The sequence below is a fragment of the Rutidosis leptorrhynchoides genome, chromosome 10 (genome assembly GCF_046630445.1).
Source record: "Rutidosis leptorrhynchoides isolate AG116_Rl617_1_P2 chromosome 10, CSIRO_AGI_Rlap_v1, whole genome shotgun sequence".
Classification (NCBI taxonomy): domain Eukaryota; kingdom Viridiplantae; phylum Streptophyta; class Magnoliopsida; order Asterales; family Asteraceae; genus Rutidosis; species Rutidosis leptorrhynchoides.
In genome coordinates this window covers 104,723,803-104,738,937 of record NC_092342.1, presented here as the reverse complement: position 1 = coordinate 104,738,937, position 15,135 = coordinate 104,723,803, and the positions used below count along the sequence as shown (strand labels likewise).

Below are 15,135 nucleotides of genomic sequence, written 5' to 3'. Positions count from 1 at the left end.
AAAGTATGTTCAAAATATATTTACAACACTTTTAATATATTTTGATGTTTTAAGTTTATTAAGTCAGCTGTCCTCGTTAGTAACCTATAACTAGTTGTCCACAGTTAGATGTACAGAAATAAATCGATAAATATTATCTTGAATCAATCCATGACCCAGTGTATACGTATCTCAGTATTGATCACAACTCAAACTATATATATTTTGGAATCAACCTCAACCCTGTATAGCTAACTCCAACATTCACATATAGAGTGTCTATGGTTGTTCCGAAATATATATAGATGTGTCGACATGATAGGTCGAAACATTGTATACGTGTCTATGGTATCTCAAGATTACATAATATACAATACAAGTTGATTAAGTTATGGTTGGAATAGATTTGTTACCAATTTTCACGTAGCTAAAATGAGAAAAATTATCCAATCTTGTTTTACCCATAACTTCTTCATTTTAAATCCGTTTTGAGTGAATCAAATTGCTATGGTTTCATATTGAACTCTATTTTATGAATCTAAACAGAAAAAGTATAGGTTTATAGTCGGAAAAATAAGTTACAAGTCGTTTTTGTAAAGGTAGTCATTTCAGTCGAAGGAACGACGTCTAGATGACCATTTTAGAAAACATACTTCCACTTTGAGTTTAACCATAATTTTTGGATATAGTTTCATGTTCATAATAAAAATCATTTTCTCAGAATAACAACTTTTAAATCAAAGTTTATCATAGTTTTTAATTAACTAACCCAAAACAGCCCGCGGTGTTACTACGACGGCGTAAATCCGGTTTTACAGTGTTTTTCGTGTTTCCAGGTTTTAAATCATTAAGTTAGCATATCATATAGATATAGAACATGTGTTTAGTTGATTTTAAAAGTCAAGTTAGAAGGATTAACTTTTTTTTGCGAACAAGTTTAGAATTAACTAAACTATGTTCTAGTGATTACAAGTTTAAACCTTCGAATAAGATAGCTTTATATGTATGAATCGAATGATGTTATGAACATCATTACTACCTTAATTTCCTTGGATAAACCTACTGGAAAAGAGAAAAATGGATCTAGCTTCAATGGATCCTTGGATGGCTCGAAGTTCTTGAAGCAGAATCATGACACGAAAACAAGTTCAAGTAAGATCATCACTTGAAATAAGATTGTTATAGTTATAGAAATTGAACCAAAGTTTGAATATGATTATTACCTTGTATTAGAATGATAACCTACTGTAAGAAACAAAGATTTCTTGAGGTTGGATGATCACCTTACAAGATTGGAAGTGAGCTAGCAAACTTGAAAGTATTCTTGATTTTATGAAACTAGAACTTTTGGAATTTATGAAGAACACTTAGAACTTGAAGATAGAACTTGAGAGAGATCAATTAGATGAAGAAAATTGAAGAATGAAAGTGTTTGTAGGTGTTTTTGGTCGTTGGTGTATGGATTAGATATAAAGGATATGTAATTTTGTTTTCATGTAAATAAGTCATGAATGATTACTCATATTTTTGTAATTTTATGAGATATTTCATGCTAGTTGCCAAATGATGGTTCCCACATGTGTTAGGTGACTCATATGGGCTGCTAAGAGCTGATCATTGGAGTGTATATACCAATAGTACATACATCTAAAAGCTGTGTATTGTACGAGTACAAATACGGGTGCATACGAGTAGAATTGTTGATGAAACTGAACGAGGATGTAATTGTAAGCATTTTTGTTAAGTAGAAGTATTTTGATAAGTGTATTGAAGTCTTTCAAAAGTGTATAAATACATATTAAAACAATACATGTATATACATTTTAACTGAGTCGTTAAGTCATCGTTAGTCGTTACATGTAAGTGTTGTTTTGAAACCTTTAGGTTAACGATCTTGTTAAATGTTGTTAACCCAATGTTTATAATATCAAATGAGATTTTAAATTATTATATTATCATGATATTATCATGTATGAATATCTCTTAATATGATATATATACATTAAATGTCTTTACAACGATAATCGTTACATATATGTCTCGTTTAAAAATCATTAAGTTAGTAGTCTTGTTTTTACATATGTAGTTCATTGTTAATATACTTTATGATATGTTTTCTTATCATAGTATCATGTTAACTATATATATATCCATATATATGTCATCATATAGTTTTTACAAGTTTTAACGTTCGTGAATCACCGATCAACTTGGGTGGTCAATTGTCTATATGAAACATATTTCAATTAATCAAGTCTTAACAAGTTTGATTGCTTAACATGTTGGAAACATTTAATCATGTAAATATCAATCTCAATTAATATATATAAACATGGAAAAGTTCGGGTCACTACATGTAACAGGATGGCGTGTATTTATTGATTATAGAAAATTAAATGACGACACCAGAAAAGATCACTTTCTCTTACCTTTTATTGATCAAATGTTGGAAAGATTAGCCGGAAATAGTTACTATTGTTTTCTTGATGGATTTTCCGGATATTTTCAAATTCCAATAGCACCCGAGGACCAAGAAAAAACCACATTCACGTGCCCTTATGGTACTTTTCCTTACAAACGCATGCCATTTGAACTTTGCAATGCCCCTGCAACCTTTCAAAGGTGCATGATGGCGATTTTTCACGACATGATAGAAGAATGCATGGAAGTTTTCATGGATGACTTTTCAGTCTTCGGTGATACATTTGAAACATGTCTAGCTAATCTTGAACGAATGCTTATTAGATGCGAACAATCAAATCTAGTACTTAATTGGGAGAAATGCCATTTCATGGTTAAAGAAGGCATCGTTCTTGGACATAAAATTTCAAAGGAAGGAATTGAAGTGGATAGAGCTAAAGTAGATGTAATTGCTAAACTTCCACATCCCACCAATGTTAGAGGAGTTAGGAGTTTTCTAGGGCATGCCGGTTTTTACCGACGTTTCATAAAAGATTTTTCTAAAATTGCCACTCCTATGAATAAACTCCTAGAAAATGATGCTCCATTCATCTTTTCAGACGAATGCATCAAATCTTTTAATATTCTTAAAGAGAAACTCACTAATGCGTCGATCATGATAACACCAAATTGGAATCTACCGTTTGAACTTATGTGCGATGCAAGTGATTTTGCAATGGGAGCCGTTTTAGGACAAAGGATTGAAAAAATATTTCAACCTATATATTATGCTAGTAAGACGTTACAAGGAGCACAAACAAATTATACAACTACTGAAAAAGAACTCCTTGCTATTGTCTTTGCTTTTGACAAATTTCGTTCATATCTCGTTCTAGCGAAAACGGTGGTCTATACCAACCATTTTGCTCTTAGATACCTATTTTCGAAACAAGATGCCAAACCAAGATTAATCCGTTAGATCTTACTCTTACAAGAGTTCGATATTGAAATCCGAGATAAAAGAGGAGCAGAAAATCTCGCCGCTGATCATCTTTCTCGTCTTGAAAATCCCGAATTAGAAGTTCTAAATGAATCGGCCATACAAGACAACTTTCCTGATGAATATCTATTGAAGATAGATTATAATGAAATACCATGGTTTGCAGACTATGCAAACTACTTAGTATGTGGATTCCTTGAAAAAGGATTATCGTACCAAAAATGAAAGAAATTCTTCAGTGATATAAAACACTATTTCTGGGAAGATCCACATTTGTTTAGAAGTTGTCCAGATGGAATAATACGCCGATGTGTATTCGGAGATGAAGCTAGTAAAATCTTAAACCATTGTCACACAGGACCAACAGGAGGGCATTATGGGCCTCAACTCACAGCAAGAAAAGTTTATGATGCTGAATTTTATTGGCCTACAATTTACAAAGACGCACACCTTCTTTGCAAATCTTGTGATGCTTGTCAAAGGGCCGGAAAAATAAGTCAACGTGATGAAATGCCACAAAATGTCATTCAAGTATGTGAAGTATTTGACATTTGGGGTATTGACTTTATGGGTCCATTTCCAAAATCTCATAATAATCTCTACATTCTCGTAGCCATTGATTATGTATCTAAATGGGCGGAAGCACAAGCTCTCCCAACTAATGATGCACGAGTTGTAGTCAACTTTTTAAAACGTCTTTTTGCAAGGTTTGGAACACCGAAAGCTTTAATAAGTGATCGGGGCACTCATTTCTGTAATAATCAACTTGAGAAAGTTCTCAAAAGATATGGAGTAACTCATAAAATCTCCACTGCATATCATCCACAAACAAGTGGACAAGTTGAAAATACCAACCGAGCTTTAAAACGTATTCTAGAAAAAACCGTAGGATCAAATCCGAAGGAATGGTCCATAAAATTGGAGGATGCACTTTGGGCTTTTAGAACAGCCTACAAAACTCCAATTGGAACCACACCTTTTAGACTCGTTTATGGAAAAGCATGTCATCTTTCAGTAGAAATTGAACACAAAGCATTTTGGGCTTTGAAGACATGTAATCTTGATTTACATGAAGCTGGACGTCTACGGTTAAGTCAACTAAACGAATTAGAAGAATTAAGACATGAAGCATACGAAAATTCGTTAATCTATAAAAAAAGAACGAAGAAATGGCATGATAAAAGAATCAGAAGTTCAAAAGAATTTAAAGAAGGAGATAGAGTTCTTCTTTTCAATTCACGATTCAAGCTATTTCCTGGAAAATTGAAATCAAGATGGTCTGGACCATTCATAGTCAAAAGAGTTTTCCCATACGGAACAGTAGAATTAATAAATTCAAATGGGATTGAATTTAAATTTAATGGTCACATAGTTAAACATTACATAGATAGTCCAATGGAAGTTGACAACGAAGTTAATCACAATTTCGATACCACAGCTAACTAAGTGTGGGGAGAATCAAGTCTTTAAAGGATAATATGTATTTCTGTTAGAGTTAGATTTTCTGTTTTCGTGTAGTTCTCGAAAATGGAACCCGAATGGTCTTTCCCTAGCAGACCCTAAAGAACTAGTCTTCTCCCCCCATTCTGAATTTTTATTTTTTTTTTTGGTTTTTACGAAATGAAGACTTCCTGTGAACTAAACCATGGTCTAATGCTACACGCTTTGATCACTAAACGTAATAATGACACACTTCCAAGTGAAATAGTATCATTAATCAGAGGTAAATTGGACGGAGTAAGAAAAGAATCCAGATGCGAAGATAATAAGTCACAATTTGGTAAAGGAAAATCAAAATCCGCAGCGAAAAGAAGAGCACGACACCTTGAAAAATGTCACAAATGCGGAAAATGGTCACACGAAGGTAAATGTTCAAATAATCAAACCTATTCAAATACCGAATTTGTTACTTTATGCAGAGACGGACCGTTCATATGTTTAGAAGAAAAAACACTGAATGCTCGAGGTTACGCCTATGTAGCTATGGAAAACCAATTAAACCGACTATCTTATGAGTGGGATAGATCGTATCACTAAGAATACTATCTCACAGGTAAGTCTGTACAGTTTTTATTTTTTTTATTTTTATTTTTAACCTTTTGATAATAAACGCTAATTTGTTCGCTATAAAGTATTAAATTGGTATTCGATGAAATTAGGTCTTGCGACCGAAATTATTGATATCATACAAAAATTTATTACATCACTGCGAAATTTAATGTTTATTCTTAAGGTATAAATATCTTTAATCAATCAAAATAAAATATTTCAAAAATTCGTCATGAGTTAAATTAGGTCATGGAACCGAAATTACTTTACCGAAAAGAGGGGCGTATATTTTTGATAATATTTGATTGATTAAAGTGGGATAAAAGCCAAAAAGATTTTTAATTTTTACCATATTTTTATAAATTAATATTAATTTAATATTGTAAAACTTATTTAAAATTGTAAATATTTGAAAAAAATTAATCTTTTTAATATAAGTTTGTATGTATAAAAACAAAAATATAATTTAAGTTTGGTGTGAATTTATAATATGAATTTTTAATTAAGTTTGGTGTGATTTTTTTTTATGCATTTTAAATTTAAGTTTGGTGTGAATTTAAAAACAAAATTTTACTTTATTTCGCTAAGTTAAAAATATGATTTTTAAAATTCGTCGTAAGTTGAAGACTAGGTCTTTGAACCGAAATTGCTTTACCCGAGGAAGGGACGAGAACTTTTATTATCATTATTTTTAATCTTATTGAATTAAAGTATGCCAAAAACATTAAAAAACTCAAAAATCTTTACTTTTAAAACCGCGCTTTGATTTGAAAAATTTTAAAATTTTGTCGAGGGACAGACTAGGACAACGATCCGAAACGCCATCGCTCCTAAAGGAAAACAAAATTTTTAGAATTTTATTAATTATATGTTTTATAAAGTATAAGGTTTTACATATTAAAAAAAAAAGCTGAAAGTACTGTAGCCGGCACCCCATGCGATCGCATGGGGTTTGCACTTGGAACCCATGCGATCGCATGGGGACCAAATGCAGGTCAGAATGATAACAGCCAGCGAGCTGCTCTTCTCTTTTCACAAAACACACACACAAACACGAAACTCTCTCAAATCTTCACCAAATTTCATCATTTTTCCACCGTAATTCGTCATTTTTCTTGCTCTAATCATGCCTAGATTATCATTCTTCAGCAAAATGGTAAAAATTACACCCCTAAACTCATAAATTTGCTAGTTTTTGTGATAATTACCAATATTTTACCTAATGCACTTTTGTTAATTTCTAGTGTAATTAGTGTTAAATTATTAGTATTTGATGCATGTATAACCTAGATTGATGCTATTTAACATGATTTGAAGCCAAAAACTTCAAAATTTTTAGAAATCTAGGATTTGTGTTCTTGAGCAATTTGGGGTTTTTTGATATAAACAGGTTATGGCCGATTTTTGTCGTGAATTATTGCTAAATTGAGTAGTGTAACATGTTTAGGTAGTTAAATGATCCAAACATTGATCCTAAACATGATTTTTGGAGATTAAAGTGGACTTTTTAAGTTCAAAATTCATGAACTTGATTAATTTGATGTAATTGTCATTTGAGACTTGTTTAATTATTAGTAATGACTATTTTGACATGTTATTTGAGTTAAATGCTTATGAACTTTGTATACATTTTCATATGTGCTTATTTGAAAAGTGTAGAATTGTGAAAAATTGTGAAAATGTGTATAAGTTTAATTTTGATTTAACATGTTATAGTGATTGTTTTAAGTTGTTATTTTGCTAACACTAATGCATATTTGGATGCACAAATTTTGTGTTTAATGTGTTTTGTAGAAAGCCGATACGGGAGGTTCAGGAGCATCATCATCTAGACGACCATCACCAGCACCAGAACCAGAACCAGAACCAGAAATGCAACACGAACAAGAACCACAACAAGAACCACAACAACAGCCTGATCAGCATATACCTTATTATGATCCGGTACAGTTTTTTGATGAATTCATAGTATTCTCAATGAGGCCACCAGTAGAATTTTCAACGATTCCTGAGCACACTCTGCATCCTATTCTGAGATTTGATAGGAGATGGAGAGATTACGAGACATATCAAAGGAACAAATTCAAATTGGTAACAAAAAATGTAGAGGTACCAAGGGTAATCGATTGGGTTCCTTTGGAAACGGTCCATCTAGCTGACCGTGTTAGACAGCTTTTAGTTCAAAGGTATGGCAGTTCTTCTTTTACAGATTGGGAACATCTTTTCACCATTCATAGACCTGTATATAAGGAATGGTGTGTTGAGTTGATGAGTACTGTATCACTTGATACAAATATAGTTAGAATAGATGATAGAAGATTTCTTAGGTTTATCCTTGGCGGTAGGATGTACAGAATGTCCATGCTGGACATGGCCAGGGCTTTACAGATATATACTCCTGGTGAGTTGCTACTACCCGGTTGTACAAAATTGATTCATTATGGTGAAAGGGTAGATATCAACTTTGACGCTGACGCCATTTGGAGGCTTATGTCACATTTTGATGTTTTTACACGAGTAGGAGGACACTCCTATACATATATTGACAGAGCCGAGCTTCGTATTATTCATAGATTTTTGGCTAACTCGATTACACAGAGAGGTCACAATAAAGAAAAAATTACCTTACATGATTTATTCTACCTAAAGTGTATTCGGGATCCTAGAAGCTTTGTCAATATCCCTTACTGTGTTGCTTTTTATTTATCTAAAATGGTAGAGGGAATGCAGGACGGGAGTATAATAGGAGGAGGTATTTTTGTTACTCTCATTGGAGAGTATTTAGGTGTTGATAGGAACCAAGGGGGTCCATTACAGCTTTGTAGAGAACAGGTTGAGCCCTTAGGATTGAAAGTTTATGTGGGTGCTAAGGTATTGAAAAGTAGACGTAACCAGGCAGTACCCTATGAGGGACCTCATCCACAGGTAGAAAGGGGCTCAGACGAGGAAATGGAGGAAGTGGAAGACATTAGGGATGTCTTTCGAGATGCTATTCTTGACGTCCACGTTCGCATAGATGAGGAATCAATGACGAATGTGGCCAGACATAGTATGTATGAGCAGTGGAACTCCGAGCGAGTATACGAGGATTATAGGCGACGCCAACACGATAGCTGGTTAGTTCATCAGCACCAAATCATGAGCTAGCTATCATATCAGGTACCAAATAACTATGTACCTACTCGACCTGCTTATTTTTCGCCACACAGCCCCGAGATCCGACCACCCTTTAGCCGGTATGACTATAACCAAGCCTATCAGAACACTTATAACCAACAATGGAACCCACCTGACGAGATGAACTGGAACCCATATCCAGACTGATTTAGTTCCATTTGGTTATTTTTATGTTTTTATCTTTTTAATTATTCATGTTTAAACTTATGTTATTAGATATATTTGTGTAATTTTTATCATTTTTATTATTATTGTGTACTAATATTTTACATTTAGGATTTGAAAGTGGGATATTAAGTCCCATTTCAAATTGCCATGCATGTTTATATTTGTATGTATGTATATTATCGATTGTACAAAACAGGGTAAAACAGCGCATTTTCAAAGACTGGCATTAAGTTCAGCAAAAGCTAGTTTTGACGACAAAACGAAAAACAAATGTGATGTAACAATAAGAAGGAATGAACAAATGATGTGCACCATTTATCATTCAGTAAACAAACGCCAATATGTTTGGAAACTTTGGTAAAATTTAATCATTTTTCTACGCTAATCACCCTCAATAATTTAAATTGTTACCGATTTCTTGCAAATGAGAGCATTGCAAGATCTTAAGTGTGGGAAGGGGTTAAATTCTTTCGGATTTTTAAATTTTTTACTTTAAACACTTGGTTACCATTAAAAATACTAGTAACGTAGTAGTTTTATTAGAATCTAGTGCGCTCTGATAATAAAGAACAGCCCTAGTCTTATATACTGACTACCCAATTCTAGTAAAAAATTTTAAAAATTTTCAATTAAATGAACTCAAAATCATGTTTATACATATTTATGAACGATAAAACTAGGTGTTAACACCGAAATTATTGTTACCTCGGAAAGGACATAAATTGAGAAACAAACCAAAATTTTAAAATTCATTTAAATGGAATAGAGGACAATAAAAAGGAAAATAAAAGCCAAGTGTGGGAAAAATTACCAAGTTATCTTAAACATATGTCACATATTTCTGTAACAAATAATTGAAGATACTTTTGCTTTGGACTAAACTAAACAGTTTTACCCGATTTACTGTAATATATTTGAAAGAAAGATGGATCTACACGATGAATAAATTCCATCGTTAAAAGGAAGTAAAGTCTTCCGTAAAAGAAACGCGCTTCTTGATTTAGGTCATGAAGTTGTCGTCCAGACCAGCTGTAGGTTGACGAAAAATCTAGAAAAGTCATCTCTAAAATCAGCAGGAAATCCACGGACCTCAGCATTATACAGGGTCGCCAAGTGGTCAGACTTATCCTATCCATGAGAGGATCTGTCTCGTAAAATGGGGAGGGCGCCGTGCAAATTAGCTTGATAAGACTAATGAATCAGACCCCCGGAAAGGATAATCTCCTTAAAGATTAAAAATCAGCTTTTAAGCCTGATATTACTCAATCCTTGAGATTGACTTTAAAGATTGAGAATTACAAACTCATGGAATTCGATGATATCTAAACTCGAGCTTGAACGAGAAAATATTTTGATCAAAATTAAAATCGATTTGTTTTCTGAAAACCCATTTTTTAATGTGTTCATTACCATTGAACGTAAAATCCTAGGAATTCACCTGGAATTCATTAGGTCACCTGAACCAAATCGGGTGTCAACCGTAAGAACGGTGGTTGCATAGCATGGTCAAAGACAGGACCTTGTGCCAGACCGAAAAATTATAAGGGTGAGCTTTACTATTGCTCCTACCAAGGGAAGTAATTGCGTCCGACACGTTATAGACCATAATTAAAAGCATGTCAGGGGACATTGCCTTAACAGTTACTTGTTCAACGCTTTCCTTTACAACCGGACGGTAGTTTACCGAAAGGTAATATTCGGAGCAAGTATACTGGACGTGTTGCTTTCCCAATACAAGGATAGCAAGTGGGTGACACAAAACCGTAAGTTTTGAGCTAAAATTTTCAAATATGAAACCCACCAAACCCACAAAAAGAATTTGCAAACACCGGTGAAGGGTTATTCCGGAAAACTTATCTAGGGTAAAAGCTACATTGAATTTTCAAAAAGATCAAATGTTTTCATAAAGATCCAATTTCTTAAAGGATCTAAATTTTTATAGTCATATGGGACTGTAAACCACATCGTTACTACCATTATTTATACCGCCGTAAAGAAATCACCGATGTACAAAGTGTGAAGAAAAAAGAAGTGATTCTAGTATTTCAAGACGATATTGCTTGAGGACAAGCAACGCTCAAGTGTGGGAATATTTGATAATGCTAAAAATGAATATATATTTCATAGCATTATCCCTCAAGAAAGACAAGCTTTTAGTTGCAACTGTTCTATTTACAAGTGATATTCGTTTAAATAATAAAAGGTGAAGACAAAAGACAGATTCGACAAATTGAAGACGCAAACGACCAAAAAGCTCAAAAGTACAAAATACAATCAAAGAGGTTCCAATTATTGATAAGAAACGTCTCAAAATTACAAGAGTACAAGATTCAAAACGCAAAGTACAAGATATTAAATTGTACGCAAGGACGTTCGAAAATCCGGAACCAAGACCAGAGTCAACTCTCAACGCTCGACGCAACGGACTAAAAATTATAAGTCGACTATGCACATAAATATAATATAATATTTAAATAATTCTTATAATTATTTATATATTATATTTATTTAATTAAAACGTCGACAAAACAAGAAAACAAGGATTTTGAGCTGTCACCTACCACCATGCGATCGCATGGCCTGGAGGCACAAAAGCCATGCGATCGCATGGCCAACTTTTTCAGCTCACAAGGCCTATAAAACACGAGCTCTGGTATACCATATATCCATATATCTTTCTCTCTATCTCGTAAACATATATATATATATATTATAATTTTAATTTTAATTTTAATTTTAATTCTAATAATAAGGGTATGTTAGCAAATGTTGTAAGGGTGTAAGTCGAAATTCTGTCCGTGTAACGCTACGCTATTTTTAATCATTGTAAGTTATGTTCAAACTTTTTAATTTAATGTCTCGTAGCTAAGTTATTATTATACTTATTTAATCCGAAGTAATCATGATGTTGGGCTAAAAATATTAAAATTGGGTAATTGGGCTTTGTACCATAATTGGTGTTTGGACAAAAAGAACGACACTTGTGGAAATTAGACTATGGCCTATTAATGGGCTTTATATTTGTTTAACTAAATGATAATTTGTTAATTTTAATATAAAGATTTACAATTAGACGTCCCTATAAATAACCATATACACTCGATCGGACAGGATGGGCGGGGTATTTATATGTACGAATAATCGTTCATTTAACCGGACACGGGAATGGATTAATAGTCACTAGAATTATTAAAGCAGGGGTGAAATTATGTACAAGGACACTTGGCATAATTGATAACAAAGTATTAAAACCTTGGGTTACACGCAGTCGATAACCTGGTGTAATTATTAAACAAAGTATTAAAATCTTGCTACAGTTTAAGTCCCCAATTAGTTGGAATATTTAACTTCGGGTATAAGGATAATTTGACGAGGATACTCGCACTTTATATTTATGACTGATGGACTGTTATGGACAAAAACCAGACGGACATATTAAATAATCCAGGACAAAGGACAATTAACCCATGGGCATAAAACTAAAATCAACAAGTCAAACATCATGATTACGGAAGTTTAAATAAGCATAATTCTTTTATTTCATATTTAATTTCCTTTATTTTATATTTAATTGCACTTCTAATTATCGCACTTTAATTTATTGTTATTGTATTTTATTGCACTTTTAATTATCGTACTTTTTAATTATTGTATTTTATTTCATTGCACTTTTATTTATCGCAATTTCATTATTGTTATTTACTTTACGCTTTAAATTAAGTTATATTTATTTTTATTATTTTACATTAGGTTTTAACTGCGACTAAAGTTTTAAAATCGACAAACCGGTCATTAAACGGTAAAAACCCCCCTTTATAATAATAATATTACTTATATATATTTGTATTTTTATAAAATAAAACTAATATAACGTTAAGCTTTGTTTAAAGATTTTTCCCTGTGGAACGAACCGGACTTACTAAAAACTACACTACTGTACGATTAGGTACACTGCCTACAAGTGTTGTAGCAAGGTTTAAGTATATCCATTCTATAAATAAATAAATATCTTGTGTAAAATTGTATCATATTTAATAGTTTTTCTTGTAAAAATATAAGCTATTTTATATACACCTCGCATAACATCAACATCCTAATAGGGACTCGTAATCATAATTCAATGTATCTGATAATTCAATCATTTGATATTATCTTTTAATTCTGTCGATAATTATTTTAAATATATTTTAAAACAACAACGTTCATGTAAAGTATTATACGTCTAATACTTGTTAACGTTTTCAAGTTATAATATATACATATATACATATATAATCATATCCGTTCCTATAATGGTTCGTGAATCTTTGGAATTTGGTCGAGGTTAAATGAATGTATGAACACAGTTTAAAATTCTTGAGATTCAACTTACGAACTTTGCTTATCGTGTCGGGAATATATAAAGATTAAAGTTTAAATTTGGTCGGAAATTTTCGGGTTGTCACATTGTTCAGGAGCGCCGCTTTTGGCTTAATTCAGGGGTGACAATTTGTGTCTAGGAGCGGCGCTTTTTCTGACCAGGAGTGGCGCTTTTGACAATGAGGAAGGCACTTATGGCCATTGGTGGAAAATGGTGCACAAACGTGTACAATAACGTCGCTTTTAAATGAGGTGCATCGCTTTTGTCCATCAGGAGCGGCGCTCTTGTCTTAGGAGCGGTGCTTTTAGAGCTGATTCCTGCACTTTTCATTTTCTTTGCCACTTTTGATCAAGACTTGGTCAATTTTACACCAAATCAGGCTTTTAGCCCCCAAATTGCCATTTAGCTCATTAGCATACCAAATAGGCTGCATAAAAGTGAGGAATATATCGCGAGATAAAACATGTATAATTAGAGCTTTATCAGTTTTGCTACAATTTTTGGTCCCGCCATCACGGGACCTCATCTGATAACACTTTGGTTATGGTTGGTAGTTCGAGTTCTTGAAACAGTCGAGTCACATTGTGGTTATCATTTCCCATGTAGCCCCTCAAACTTCCTTCCTTTATACGGGGGGTGAGTCTTTATTCATAAACTTATAATCTGTGTTAAATTTTCTGTACGTTTACATCACCCATTTATTTTCTTTCTCACCAACATTATGTGATTACGTCGCCTATTTGTTATGAAATTTTTAGTTCTGACTTTCATGACTATCATCACCAAATTATCTACACCAACTTATCTACACCAAGTCCGGCAACTACTCCTCAACCTTTGTCTACATGGACTGGTAAGACTTCAATATGCTTGTTAAACCTTGGACTATAAACTTTTTGCTTTCTGGCACCAACCATTGCAATAGAACAAACAAATATTCATCTTTGAGCCTGTAATCTCAATCAGTCCTGCCTACTTAGTGTATTCGGTAAGCTTGCAAATGATCCGTGCTTGAGCTTCACTCATTAACAGCTCAACTCGAGCCGAGTTTAGACAAACTTGAGCCCAAACTTGAACATAATGTAAGATCATTTAGTAAACGAGCTATAGCTTCTTATATTGAGCTCGAACAAGCAATCAAGTCTAAACGAGCATTTCATTTATTTATTTTTTTTATTATTTTTGAACAATAAAATATATAATTATATAATAATAACTATTAATTATATATACACAAGCCTCTCTAACGAGCTAAGTTCAAACTTAATATATTAAACTTGTAAAGAGCCAAGTTCTTTGAATTCTAAACGAGCCGAGTGATATCGGCTAATAAGTCACATTTTTACCTCGATATTAAGACCTAAAAATAATAAAATTCCAAGTTTTATCGCCAAAGTAATCGTTTTATCGGTTAATTTTGTAGATTTAGTAATTACAAAGGCGATGCAAAAAGAATCAAGAGAAACAGAGCTAAAACGAAGATTCTAGAGCGAAAACGGTGAAAGACAAGTTACGACCCCGAAAACCAAGTTACGATCCCGGGAACAAGCAATACGATCCAAGCAAGCAGCAGACCAGAAGCCAACACCGGCCACCAAGGCCGACTTTCCACACCGGCTTGTCACATAGGCGCCGGCCTGCTGTCTGACTCAGACACCGGGCATGGAAAACGGGCATATCAAACGGCTTGCCTGGCACCGGCCACCCACGGTGCCGACTTGCCAGGCCGGCCTGCCAGCCGTTTCCCAGCAAAAATCCCATTATTTAAACACCATTTGGCATACCATTTCACATACCTCTTCACACTCTCTCACTACAATACACTTCCTCTCACTAGAAGCTTTCAAGGCCTTCTCACCTCTGAGTGAGAAATTAAGTACCCGGAGGCGAACACCGAAGATTGTACTAGGAGAGGTCTAAAGGATGTCAGCACTTGTAATGTTTTAGATCTCGTCTATAAATGGTGAATGCCTTCCTTGATTTAATAAAGTTACTTTGTTAC

General features: G+C 33.5%; 1 pseudogene; it reads left to right on the top strand.

Moving 5' to 3' along the window:
* The window catches only part of LOC139870514 (methylsterol monooxygenase 2-2-like), a 142,011-nt pseudogene extending 128,021 nt beyond the window's left edge, over window positions 1-13,990 (top strand).
* The last annotated feature ends 1,145 nt before the right edge of the window (window positions 13,991-15,135 follow it).